Source organism: Ambystoma mexicanum, chromosome 6q (genome assembly GCF_040938575.1).
Source record: "Ambystoma mexicanum isolate Mex_15411 chromosome 6q, UKY_AmexF1_1, whole genome shotgun sequence".
In the NCBI taxonomy this organism is placed as follows: Eukaryota; Metazoa; Chordata; class Amphibia; order Caudata; family Ambystomatidae; genus Ambystoma; species Ambystoma mexicanum.
In genome coordinates this window covers 1,657,851,129-1,657,864,866 of record NC_090937.1, presented here as the reverse complement: position 1 = coordinate 1,657,864,866, position 13,738 = coordinate 1,657,851,129, and positions in this window count along the sequence as shown.

Sequence of the window (13,738 nt, the reverse complement as noted above, 5' to 3'; positions counted from 1 at the left end):
ATGAAAATGCTGAAATTGCTCTAGAAGCAGAAACGTTGCTCACTGCACAGGAAGGGAGCGCAAGCAGTTACCTTCAATGCACTCAAAAAAGTAATTTAATGTGACCATTGGGAGAGGGTGAAAAGGTAAACATCTCTGATGCTAACCCACCCTCACACTCCCTTAGACATGCATTAAATCACATGTACAGTAGGGGGCGTAGCACTACTTTACATCATTCATTTTATTTTCAACCATGTGATGGGGGAAATCAGCAAAAAATACAGAAACACCGCCAGCGCAGGTGCGGTAATACCGTTACTTTTATCACTGGGACTAGTGGTAACTTTAAATTGGGTGGATTTTTAGGAATACCACAAGTGGGATGTTTTTCTTCCAGAGACGGCATTACCCGTCAAAAATCCATCTACCTCGGAGTCCCTAATCCCTGGTCCGGGGCTCTGGTGGGCAAGCAGTCGCTTAACTGAGGGAGGCGTCATTCTCCTGCAATGATATTGTGTGTTATTATGTAGGTCACCTCACGCCTGCTTGCTCCGACTTCTAAGTACTGTAATAACAGGATGTGACATAATGCTCACTGTTCTGGAGGAGAACAAGGGGTGACAGAATTTCGATATAGTGAAGCGAGATAACCACAACGGTTTCATTTTTATTATAAATGATGCAGGTCATTCTGTTTCTGAAACGGAGGCCTGCTAATCAGACTCCCCCTTTCACAAATGCTATATGCCAAAACGATCATGCAAATATATGCCTTTGGTGAGAAAGTCTCCTGACACCTTCATCCCCATGTAGTACTAAAGGGGGGAGCTTCAACGCTAATCGGAAATGGAGGAACCTGCCAAACCACGAGAGATTGTTCCCATCAGGAATTGTTATGATAGCTGAGTCCAAATGATTAGCATATTAAAATGCAAGGTGGACATAAATTCGATGGTTTAAGTATTCAGGCACTTGGGACGCCAAGAAAAGAAAATCACAACGGCGTTTTGGTGCTATGAAGAAATGAAGACCGCCTTCCTCAGGACCATAGACAATTGTAGACCCTGCGGATAAAAGTGTGAACATAAAAACTCAAATGATAGAATCATGAGTATACAAGTCTTCACAAGTGCAAATAAACACAACAAAAGTGAACACCAATCACAAATAAAGAGAGCATCTCACACTGTACGCCCCACTCTAACTGGCCCCATGCAACCCCAGCAAGTGAACACCAGCAACACCAGCAGTAGCACAGGGCAGGTTCAAGAGTCACATGTGCATACCTAACAGCTGCTGAAAGCAAACAGAGGTGTTTTTTTAAAACTCAGCACCTCTGATTCAAAAACGAATCATTGTGTACAATAGTTGGCCCAGTGGCACATTAATCTTTAAGTGTAAGCCATGACTTGCTGAGGCATGGTGGCTATGAAGGTTACACAGTTGCACAGAGTCTGCAATTTGAGATCATGCTAGGGTCAGCTTTGTGTGCAAGGCCAGCTGTGACAGGACTGTATCTGGCCTGGAGGCAGGAGAGCCGATTTATTAATTTCCCGGGGGGTGCCCAAATATAGGAAGTGACATATCCCGCAGTTATGACCGCATTTGCACGTAGTCGCCAACTTGGTGCAAGGGGGGGTGGATACATTGGCTAGCATGTACTGCATATACTAAAGTCAATTAAGAAGGAGGTTTAAGCCTTCCAGTTGCATTCCAGTAAGACATCACTGCCCCTAATGCACCCTCTATAATCATCCAGGTTGTGGTAGCCCTAAAAAGGCAGAGCAACACAACTAGGATAGGAGAACGAGATGTTGGCTAAACAGAAGGTACAGCTGCAAGGTGGAGTACCGCCATCAACACCAAAAAGAAGTTCCCAATTCAAGGGAAAACAAGTAAAGAAGTTTCAACATCCGTCGACAGGCAGCTCTGGCATTGCCTGTTGGGGTACACTGCATGTAAGTGTAATGCTTTTGGGACTCCAAAAATTAGCCGATTTCTTTGAATCAGTACCCTATTTCTAACTGAGTGCTTGTTTAATACTTGATTAAGATTATGGAATCAATACTTACCCCATAACTTTCAAGTTACCTTGGGTCAAACTCTCTAGTCAGGCTTTAGACTTCTTAGATTAATGGATCTGTGATGATTTCTGTTCTTGATGTCGTGGCCATGCTCCAGTACTGCGGTGAGGTCAGAGTTCTCATTTTACTTGACATCTCCACAGCTTTCGATGCGACCAACCATACTTTCCTGTTTTGACTGTGAAGTTGTGGTATGCTCTCCGACCTCGACTTAGAGAGCTGTCTGACCACTTCCATTATCTTAGGGCCTTAAAGACATTCCTTAATGTTTAAATCTCTCAGTTAGGGGATTTTCGACAGTCCTGCTTCTCAGCTCCCAGATGTCTTTGAACCTTGGTTTCAGGCTTTATAAAGCAAAATACAATACAATACAATATCATCTCAAAGCTCTCCAATGAAGTTAGGTAAGGATATTGGTCCCAGAGGATGATAAGCAAAGTAGCTAAACGGATCAATGCACCACCTACAGATAGTTCTGTGCGTAAAGGTGTTTCTATGTGAAGGAGTGGACCTGAAAACAAATGTATATTTACCATCTGCATTTTTGCATAGGGTAAAAAAATAGCTTTCCTTCACCCGGATGAAGATTATTGTATTAATAAAACTGGGGAAAGAACTTCAAGTTGCAAGTTAGTAGCCAGGCATAAGAAGCCATTCGCCCCCACACATACCCACACACCATTTCTTACTCAGCACAAGCAAATTACCATTATATAATAGCTGGTGGGAAGTGGGAATTTTGAGGCCCAAATAAACTCATAGTTAAAGGGTGCTTTCTTGGTTGATGGTTGTTCTTATGTTTATACAGTGCTCGTATACGCCAAAGAGGTCACCTAGCGCTGTCCACTACAGTCACACTGATGAAGATTTAAAACGCTGTACCCTACTCTGAAAGGACTACTTCTAAGGGCAGTGTGGGAATCTGTAGACTCTCATAAAGCTACTAAGAGGGTTGTTCACTCGGGAAACACAAATTTCTTAAAGGTGTCTCGCAAAACTGGTATGACCTGTACTGAAGTCCCCTGTCAGGACCCTGGTGCATGTGTGAGGGTACCTCAAGGGATCGTGTCCCACCACCCACTTCATGATGAGGTCCTAGAGTAGTGTAGGGAGGGTCCCCTCCGCAACACAAGGAGTGGGCGGCATAGGACGGCTTCATAGTATCATAGAGTGATGATAATGGTAGCTGGACTATCAGTGAGATGTAATGGAATAGAATAGAAATGCCTGTGATATTAGAGTACATGAGCATTTCATGACAACACAGCCAGTGATGGAACTCTGCTACTTGATCATCATTTGGAGACAGCTGAGCAAGTACCAGAGGGCCTGGCAAATGCCTCTCCAGTGCCTACACAAAAGAAAAAAACCTGGTGGCTTTGTCAAGGTTTGCTTCTCTTGCAGTCAACCTACACATGCTTACTTCATAGGCATAAACCCAACTACAATTGCACTCTATGTATTCGGGATCATAAAAGTTTATCAATAATCAGACATCATATCCCACGCTTGATAAAACAGAATACACCTTGTTCAGTAATACATTTATCACAGCTAGTAAGATGACTATTCCTAAAACCCTAACTGAAAGGTGTTTTGCAAATATAATACTAGTTTTCACCATACCTGGCAACTCCTCTATCGTCTACATCCCAATACCCCTCTAGTTTACACCACATCCCTCACTTGCATACCACATGCCCAGGATTTGACCTCTATGCCCAATATTTTCAGTAGAACATGCTCTGCATGCATTTCTGTTATTTACTATGCCCACATGTGCAACCCAATACTCACTTCCTTTTGCACTCCCACATTCCCCTCATTTGAATCATAAGATTTTTACATTTTTCCTCATCATTTGTGTCATCACATGTGCCCTCATTAGCTCTTTTACATCCTAAAATAAAGCTCTATTCACCAAAATGTATGCCTGCTATCTGTTCCTAGGAGGTAGTAGAAATGTGTGCTTTTAACAGGAATTCAGTGCAGGAAGCAGATGAAAGGGCATACCAATTGAAGGCATACTTGGTTAAGAAATTTTTATTTCATCACGATTTTTAGAAATTGAGGGACAGATGCAAAGCAAGAGCCTCTTGCTTTGCATCTGTGCCTCAATTTCTAAACATTATTTTGAGTTGGGTGTACTGCCACATCTGTGCACCCCTCTGGGGTGCACAGATGTAGACGTACACCCAACCCAAAACATATTTAAATTTGCAGACACTAAAGGTTTGCTTTTCACTAAATCAGAAAGGTTTCAACAAACCTTTAAAATTTTGCAGAAATGTACTGACCTCAAAAAACACTAACGATATTGATATTTAAAAAGAAATTAAGTAAAACGCTAGTTAGTCTTTCATTAGTTAATCGCTGAATTTTGGTAGTTCAAACGGAACAAACCACACATGTTTTACGTATGAGCAGTGACTATGTAAGACCACTCTTGATAAGTAAAAGTGAGTATTTGGGAACATATGTTCTTGAATGTTGTGCAACACTTTTTCATTTTTCTTTCTCCGTTTTTCTTCATTTTTATAATTTAGCTTTTCATTTTTCCAATGTATAAATTAAGGTTTGTTTGTTTGTTTGTTTTATTATTTATAATGCACACCAGACCCGAGGTTATCTTGATTGCATGTTTATATTGTCAAAGTGATTATGTCATATTGTATTTAAACAATAGTTAAAAACCTTAAAAATGCACCCATGGGGCAAAACATGTGTTAGCTAGGAAGCTTCTCTTAATAAAAGTAATTGGCAAGAGAACATCGTTATGAACTAATAACACTCTACATAGAGAGGGAGGTACTGTGTAATTAAATCTGTTGGCAAGATAACATTGTTATAAATTATTAAATAGTTATATAATTATGGTATCCCTTGGTTAGTTGTTGGTTAAAAGTATGCAAAGGTCTCATAGTTAAGTACTGGTGTGCACCCGGACGAGCCACAGACTTGCTAGCAGTTGTCCCTACACGTAGTGACTCCTCCAAGATGGTGGCGGCGGCGTGACCGTTCCATTAGAGCGGCGGAGCCTGAACCAAACTCATCGTCACTCCCCGGTCGCGAGCTGGTTCAGCAAGAGTTCTGCTGCATGGTCTCCAGCGTGTCTCGGCACCCAGGATCCCAGGGGTCTGCTGCTACTCCTGTTCCTACCTGTACCCTGTTGTCCTCGTCTGCTGCTTTCCTTGCAGCTCAGCCCTCCTCCCTTCGCCCAGGGTTACCAGCTCTTCCTTGCCCCCCTCCTGTAGTGTCCTGGTCTGTATGTTGTGCCACGTCCCCTTCTATTACTGATGCTGGACCTGCTGCCACCGGCTTTCTTCCCAGTATCTTGCTGCTGTGGAACGTGCTACCTATAAGCTGCTTCTGAGACCCAGGAAAGTCGCCACTCCATGTGTGCAGTGCTCTGGGGTTTCCCAGCAGAATTTACTTCCCAGGGACGTCGTGTTCCATGGGTTACCATGGTTTATGCTTCTCCGGCCGCCATGAGGGACTTTCCACCATTAACTTCATGAAGCCACTGCAAAAACCAGGGTAAAACCCAATGCGAACCAACCCTTAACAAGTGAGTCACAAGGAGATGTCAATGCAGTGTCAGGATATCAAGGAATCTGTGTAATAATCACATTGTGAATTGAATCTTATTATCCAAGTGAATGTTAGTTTGTATTTTTGAGTTCTTTTTTAAGAATATTTGGGTTGCTGTCTGGTTTCAAAGGAGTTTTGCAGCCCGTTTTTGAACCTGGAGAACATGAATACAGCACTTTCTGAGTAGAGACAGGAATTCAGACTTCCCACCCTGACTTCAAGGACCCACAACTGTCTTTGTGGTTTTGAAAGCTATTTAAGTGCCTGGCTGAAATAAAAATGTATGTTATGGGTTGTGGGACAAAATGCTTTGTATGGAAGGGTTTGTCATTTACAAAGAATATACACCAAGCTTACACCCAAGGTTCCTTTTCCAGCAATTGGGTATTTATGCCAAATCTAAAACAATGAATACACACACAGAATAAATAGTAAATGACGTCATTACTTTGCTTGAATGTACAGAAACCGAAGTTTGGAATAATGTTTACTTAATCTTTTCTGTTAATAACAACCGGTTGCTATTTTAGGGTGAAATCACCTTCTGAATTCCTATTATTTAATTTCAATCAGTCAAATAATATAAAATAAAATATATAGTTATTTTTACATCAAGCTTAATTTCAGACTCCTGCCTCCAAGCATGGGACTGGCCATTGAACCCACACTGCCAGGTGTTGTTTACTTTTCAAGAAGAGTGCTTTGCCCCAGAGCTATACTCCTGCCCTCCCACCCCTACAATTGTCACCCTACAGTCAAGCACAACCTCGAATTTCTTTATATACCTCACAGAGAAATTCTGAGGAAAGATTGTGGTGGCATGCTCAGGCCTCTGTTGAAGTGAGTCATCAGTTCCCTAAAATAGAGATGGCTGTGTCCCCTCCCTTTTCCACCGTCACCGGGCAGCTGCCCAAAGACCACCTTCCTGGATCTGGGTGTCATCATCTCTGCTGACTGGATCTGGGTGTCATCATGTCTGCTGAATGGATCTGGGTGTCATCATCTCTGCTGACTGGAGCTGGGTGTCATCATCTCTGCTGAATGGATCTGGGTGTCATCATCTCTGCTGAATGGATCTGGGTGTCATCATCTCTGCTGAATGGATCTGGGTGTCATCATCTCTGCTGACTGGATTTGGGTGTCATGCTCTGCTGAATGGATCTGGGTGTCATCATCTCTGCTGAATGGATCTGGGTGTCATCATCTCTGCTGACTGGATCTGGGTGTCATCATCTCTGCTGACTGGATCTGGGTGTCATCATCTCTGCTGAATGGATCTGGGGGTCATCATTATCTCTGCTGAATGGATCTGGGGGTCATCATCTCTGCTGACTGGATCTGGGTGTCATGCTCTGCTGAATGGATCTGGGTGTCATCATCTCTGCTGAATGGATCTGGGTGTCATCATCTCTGCTGAATTGATCTGGGTGTCATCATATCTGCTGACTGGATCTGGGTGTCATCATCTCTGCTGACTGGATCTGGGTGTCATCATCTCTGCTGAATGGATCTGGCGGTCATCATCTCTGCTGACTGGATCTGGGTGTCATCATCTCTGCTGACTGGATCTGGGTGTCATCATCTCTGCTGACTGGATCTGGGGGTCATCATCTCTGCTGAATGGATCTGGGTGTCATCATCTCTGCTGAATGGATCTGGGGGTCATCATCTCTGCTGAATGGATCTGGGTGTCATCATCTCTGCTGACTGGATCTGGGTGTCATCATCTCTGCTGACTGGATCTGGGGGTCATCATTATCTCTGCTGAATGGATCTGGGGGTCATCATCTCTGCTAACTGGATCTGGGTGTCATGCTCTGCTGAATGGATCTGGGGGTCATCATCTCTGCTGAATGGATCTGGGTGTCATCATCTCTGCTGACTGGATTTGGGTGTCATGCTGCTGAATGGATCTGGGTGTCATCATCTCTGCTGAATGGATCTGGGTGTCATCATCTCTGCTGAATGGATCTGGCGGTCATCATCTCTGCTGACTGGATCTGGGTGTCATCATCTCTGCTGACTGGATCTGGGTGTCATCCCAGGCAAATGATGAAATATGCTGATATCAAAGAGTATGGGAGATAAAGGCGGGTTTCAGGGATGCCATGGGGGGATTCATTGCAAGCCGGCCGATGGCACTTCAGAGATACACCGGAGGTCCTCCCATCCTGACATCCTTGAAATCCTTGAAATCACTGTAGTCTAAGCTGCAACTCCGGGACCCTCTGTCAAATATGGGGGAAGAATGGAAACGTCCATGCTGGGGGAGGCCGCAGAGAGCTCCAGGAGCGCTAGAATGGTGGCCAACTCTATGTCTACAATTGTTAGGTGATTACCCAAACCTCTATGTGGGCCAATATAGTGCTATGGCCAGGTCTGAATCCTGACTCAATGGGATTTTGATTGAGTCCTTCGTGGCAGGAAAATACTGTGCAAACAAAATAATATACAAAAAGAAATGATGCATAGTCATTAAAACATTACATTTGCAAAAATATATCATAATGACAAAACATCACGAGAAGACACACAATTGTCTAAAAGATAAAGAGTAACTATAAAAAGACACCATGGACGCCCACCATGGAGGGGGAAACCTGAACAGCAGTATAATTAATCTTGGTTAGGTATCCCCTTTGCAGTTCCATGAGCTTGATACCCAAGGATGGAATGTAGACCGGAGTAATGGTCCTCCTGTATTTATGACCATGCTTGCAACCCCCAGGGCCCTTTATGATCCCAGTGGATTCCAACCTTCTTGGCGCATCACCTGGATTGTCCACAAGGCCTCCATTTCTCACAAAAGGCAGGATTCGTTGAGCCCTAAAGCAGTCGTTAGCAGGGCATTCCAGAAAAGAATGGGGCATATCCTCACTCTCTGCTGAGCAAATTACACATTATACATTTTGGATGCCAATCACCCTTCCATTTGTTGGCGATGTAAGAGGTCAAATGTTTGATCGCACTAGAGAAAAGAGGTGTCTCATCTTTGGGTTGGCGAGTGTCGATAGGGACAGTTGCCCCTCCCCCCCTACATATACATCACTCCAGGGGATATGAGACTAAGCAACCTTCTCCTCCACACTCAGCCTCCGTTGTTTTAGCTTTCGGGCTTCCTTTAAGTTATGCAACAAGCGCCTGTGACTGTCAGTTCCAGGAGAATCCCGACTGAGAATGCAGCCGAGACCCAATTCCTTGAGGCCCTTCAGCAAGTTCTTCCTGTGTAGGGAGACAAGGGGTTACCTACAATGTACACGCCATGCAAAATCCACTGATTCTTTTTACTTCAGATGTTATCATCCCCTTAATCGAATACCTGGCTGGACTGACCAACACCCTTCTCTCCTGCTTCCAGAAGAGAGCAGCTGTTGGAAAACATCTGGATAAATACAGCATGTTCTTCCAGAAGGCCAACGCGCATAAGCCTATGTTGGCAGTTGAGTTGTCGAGACCACATAGCTCTGCACCAAATGCTACTGAACCTCCAAGCTTTGCACAGTAGACGTTTTCAATTGCCTCTGCCTAGTTGTCCCTGTATTTGCGGCCCCACTTGACGAGGGCTTGGCCAGCAGTGGAGGCTTTTCTGCAAGCGGACTCAATGTGGGCATTTCAGCAAAGATTTGATGTGAATATCACGGCTAAGTAGGAGAAACAATCCACTTCTTCTATTAGTCCCCCCTCTAACATGAATCTGGGGTTTAGTTTGCCCGCCTGCATTGCTGAAGAGCATCACTTTTCACTTGCCTTTATTCAAGATTAAATGGTACCCTGAAGACTGCCTGTAGCTGTGCTCTGAGGGCATTCAGGGTGCTGGCAAGAAGGGCAGAGTCATCCGCATATAGAAGCATAGGTACTGGCCGTCTCTCTATTTTAGGGAGGTCCCTTACGGCTTCCTCGACATATTTCGGCATGTCATTTATGTATAGAAATGTATGCATGACTGAATGGGAGTCATAGTGATATTTAAAGGGGGCTTAATTATGTCTCTTTTAAAACAGGGCAATATAACTCCCATACACAAGGCTGTATTTATGATGTATGTCTGTAACGAAGTTAGCGTGTTTGATAGCCCAGTCCTGTATGGACAAGGCCAGGAGGATCAGACCTATGTTTGATTCTGTTAGCTATTCGCCTAATACTTTAGTAGCATGGAAACTCTCCACGTCTTCCTCCTGTGCACTAGGACCCCAACTGGCCCAAAAAGCTGGGGGTTGCCCAATGTCACTTTAAGATGGAATAGCAGCACCCGTGAGACGGATGGGGATGCAGATTAGTACTCTAGCATCAAATCAATACTGACAACTCAATAGTTTGGCAAAGGGAGTCCGTTTAATGACAAGTACAAAAAACGGGGAGTCTCATGAACATCAGCAACCGCTCGATCTTCCTTCTCACTTCACAACTCCAACGAACTTCACAAAAAAACACATCATTTATACTAAAAAATCGTCATCACTGATGTATAATGCTTAAATTCTATTGGTTCTAGAAAGGTAACTTTAATATAGGTACTATATCTGTATATGGTAACGGAGTGAGGGCATTGGGTAAACACTGTCAGGTGGGCATCTAAGCCCTACCTGAAAAATGGCTTCTATAGACGTCACTAAAAGTACAACGTCTCATTGGTTCTACTAACTATAGGACCCTAGATTACTTGGTCCACTATGATTGGGTTGGCACCAACCCCACTAATAGTTTTCCACTTTGCCTAGCAGCATTCAGAATGGTCGGCCAGGTGCAGGGTGCTCGGCAGCTCCCCAGCCTTCCTCCAACTATTGCTACAATCAATCATCACTTCAGCGGTCATGTGTTAATTATTTCACTGTGGTTGGCCTCGAGACTGCATCTCTGTCTGGAAAAGTTCTGATATCTTTGCATGACACACTGCCATGCCTAGGTGTGAAAGCCCCCCTTCTTCTCGCTCGGCTGGTCAAATGATCCAGACACCGTAAAATCGCCTCATTCTTAACGTAATTCATGTATTTGATTTTCGTTTTGTCCCTCACCTGCCTTCTGCTTCTTTTCTTGATCTTTCTGTGCAGGATATTCTGTTCCTTGCTTCATTAATTGTAGCTACTGTTGGCCCATTTTAGCTGATACGACCATGGCTTTTTGGCACGATTTGTCTCTGTCTGGGTTTCGCTTCTGCCCTTTATTCTTGATTTGTTAACTATGAAACTCTTCTCATGCGACCCCTGGTAACCTTTGGTTGATTCTGCTCTTGTGCATAGTGGAAGTATACTGATATAACGTGATTGACGCAATGTATCTTACTAATAAGCATAGCAAGCCGCACACGCACAGTTTTCTTAGCTTTCTTGCGGTTCTAAGCATATGTACACGTGTAAACTAACTGAATATCTTTGTCGTGCTCATGGCACAAGCATCTTACATTGACATCATCATTTTACTTTAGGTTCATGGTGTCACTTACCCATGGTGTTTCGTCTCATTATATCCTTTGCAGGTCGTCATGTCTCCTATATGTGAGTCAGTCCGGGTTCTTGTGATGTCACCATTCCTCATCCTTTAAGCCCTTTTTAGCTTCTTCAGGGACTGTGCTCAGGCAATCTGCATTCCATTTCATTTGTTGATATTGTTTCCTCAATGGGTATCTTACAGTCCATTTTTTCTTAGGTGTCGGTTCTCAATGGGTGCGGTTCTTCTGATAGGTACTGTACAGAGCCCCACTGCGGCTCTCTGCTGGCTTATTTGCTCCTCGTACATCACATACTTCGGCGTGAACTTCATGGTACTTCAAAATGGATGGTTGTAGTGCGGGCCTTACTTCGGACATCGTCTACACTCCCCCCTCTGGGCGATTCATCAACCACCTTCATTTCTTCATTTGTATCCATCTTCTTTGGATCCTCTGTATTCACTTTCACTTCATCCTTTGGGTCCAGATTTTCTTCATTTTCTGGGTCTATCAGGATGGTCTGAAGAAATGTCTCTTTAGGGTCCATTTTTTTATGACTCCTTTTAGACTTCTTTCTGTTCTTACGTGTTCATCTTTGTTCCACGTCATTAGTTGACAACGTCCATTTGGGCTGCAATAGATCCATCTTGCTACATAATTACTATGCGTTCTGGGATATTGAAATTCTGTTCCTTCTGGTGCATGAATGCTGGCTTTCACAAAGTCTCTTATTTCTTCATCAGTCAGGTCTTTGGGGTTACACCCTGGGTCGACATCAATCATGATCTTCATCCCAATGGCCTTTTTTGCAGTTTTCTGACACTGAGAGATTATTATCTTGATAACACAGAATCTGAGCACTATCATCACTAGCAGGGCTCCTAGGAATTTGACTGCAGCTGCCATCCATTGCAGAACCCATGAAAATGGTGATCCAAACCAACTGTCATCGTCCACTTTGTCAGTTTCCTCAATCATTTGGTTCTGTAGTTTCGTCAGTATACCTATGGCCTCTGTTAGAGTTCCATTTTCTTTGTTGTGAGAAGGTGTAAATGTGCAACATGATTCTTCGGTTTTTGCACAAACACCTCCATCCATGGCTGTGATCATGTCAAGGACATATCTGTTCTGGAGAGTCATTAGTCGAATCACTCTTGACTCTTCCTTGATTGTGTTGAATCCTTTTATGGTTGTGTTGATGGTCTGCAGTAACTCCCATCTGGTTATCTGCAATCATTTAGTATTTGCCCCTACTTGGAATCTTGGCATGAAGATTGTTGTGAACACTGATGAGGTGAGGCTGAACAGCCTATGTTCATATGGGATTGCATGAAAAGCTTCTTCAGATTTAGCAGAAAAGTAATTCTCCCTCTTCATTCAAGTCATCAATTCCACAGATCACTTCTTCCTTAGGTGAGCATCTACTTTCGGGAAACTGTCAATATTCAGGTTACTTTGCGGAATTACCAACGCTGGAACATGGACATTCACTATTGTGCATATACCTCCCCAGTTTCTCAGCAGTCTGACATATGCTTTGGATCCACACGCCCAATAATGATCCATGATCACTGGAGTACCGTGTACCATTTCTGGAGCATCAAAGACCCGTCCACAGTTCTGATTCGCCCCCATCTTCCTTGTGCGATTATTCCTGAAGCAGAATTTTTGGCTTTCCAATGGCAATATCTGCAATGGTCTTCCTCTGTCTTCGACCCATGTTAATAGTTTAGCAAATTTTGGCCACAATGGCTTGCATCCATTCTGTACTATGTCAATGGTACCTTGGTAACGACCAATGACCATCCATGCTCTGCAAATCACTTCTTTCTCCCATCGGCTGGTGAAAGCACTGTTCCCCAAATTTGCATTTTTCCTCTGTTCTTCCAACTTTGAGTCTCTTCTGGCAGTTTCCCTTGAACGTTTAGTTTGTTATTTGCTTATCTTCTGATTTCTGCTCCTTTAACTCCAGTCTTCTCGTATCTGATCACGATGTGTTTTGTCTTTCCATTGTTTCTTGTCTTTATGTCCTGGACATATTCATCTTAATTTGGATCTGTTGCTTCAGTCGCCCATTTCAGCGAGGCATGACTTCCCATGAACTGGCCTCTGGTCTTGCATATTGCAACGTGTGATAGACTGTGTGCTGTCTGGACATCAATTTCTACAGCTACAAATATCTTTGACTTCCCCATGCTGTAAGGTAGGAGTGCACAGACACAGCATTCTCCCTCTGAATTCCGTCTTCCAAATTCTTTCCTATTCTGGTATTAGATGTTATTTCCCAAATGTGCTGTGCTGTCCAAGTAGTCATTTAGCTCACTGTCATCTCCTTGTGTGCTTCTCTTGATTCTCAAGGTTCTCATGCAGTTTGCTATCATCACATCCTTAATAGCATCCTTGTAGCTTCTTCGTGCTGGAGGATTCTCAGGTATCCCAATCCATGGTGCGGGCATCTTCATCTGTGCCAGTTGAGTAGAGGAAAGTCTGGCACTTCTTTCCTTGCCCTCTTGTCTTTCTCTAGCTCTGGTTATGAACGACAATATTGATTCTGCTATCATCTGAGCTCGTGAGATTTTCTCTTGGCTTGCACTTGTCTCTTTCAGTGCTGTATCAGGGGTGCTTATCAATGCTGGCTCAGTTGGCTTCTTTCCTG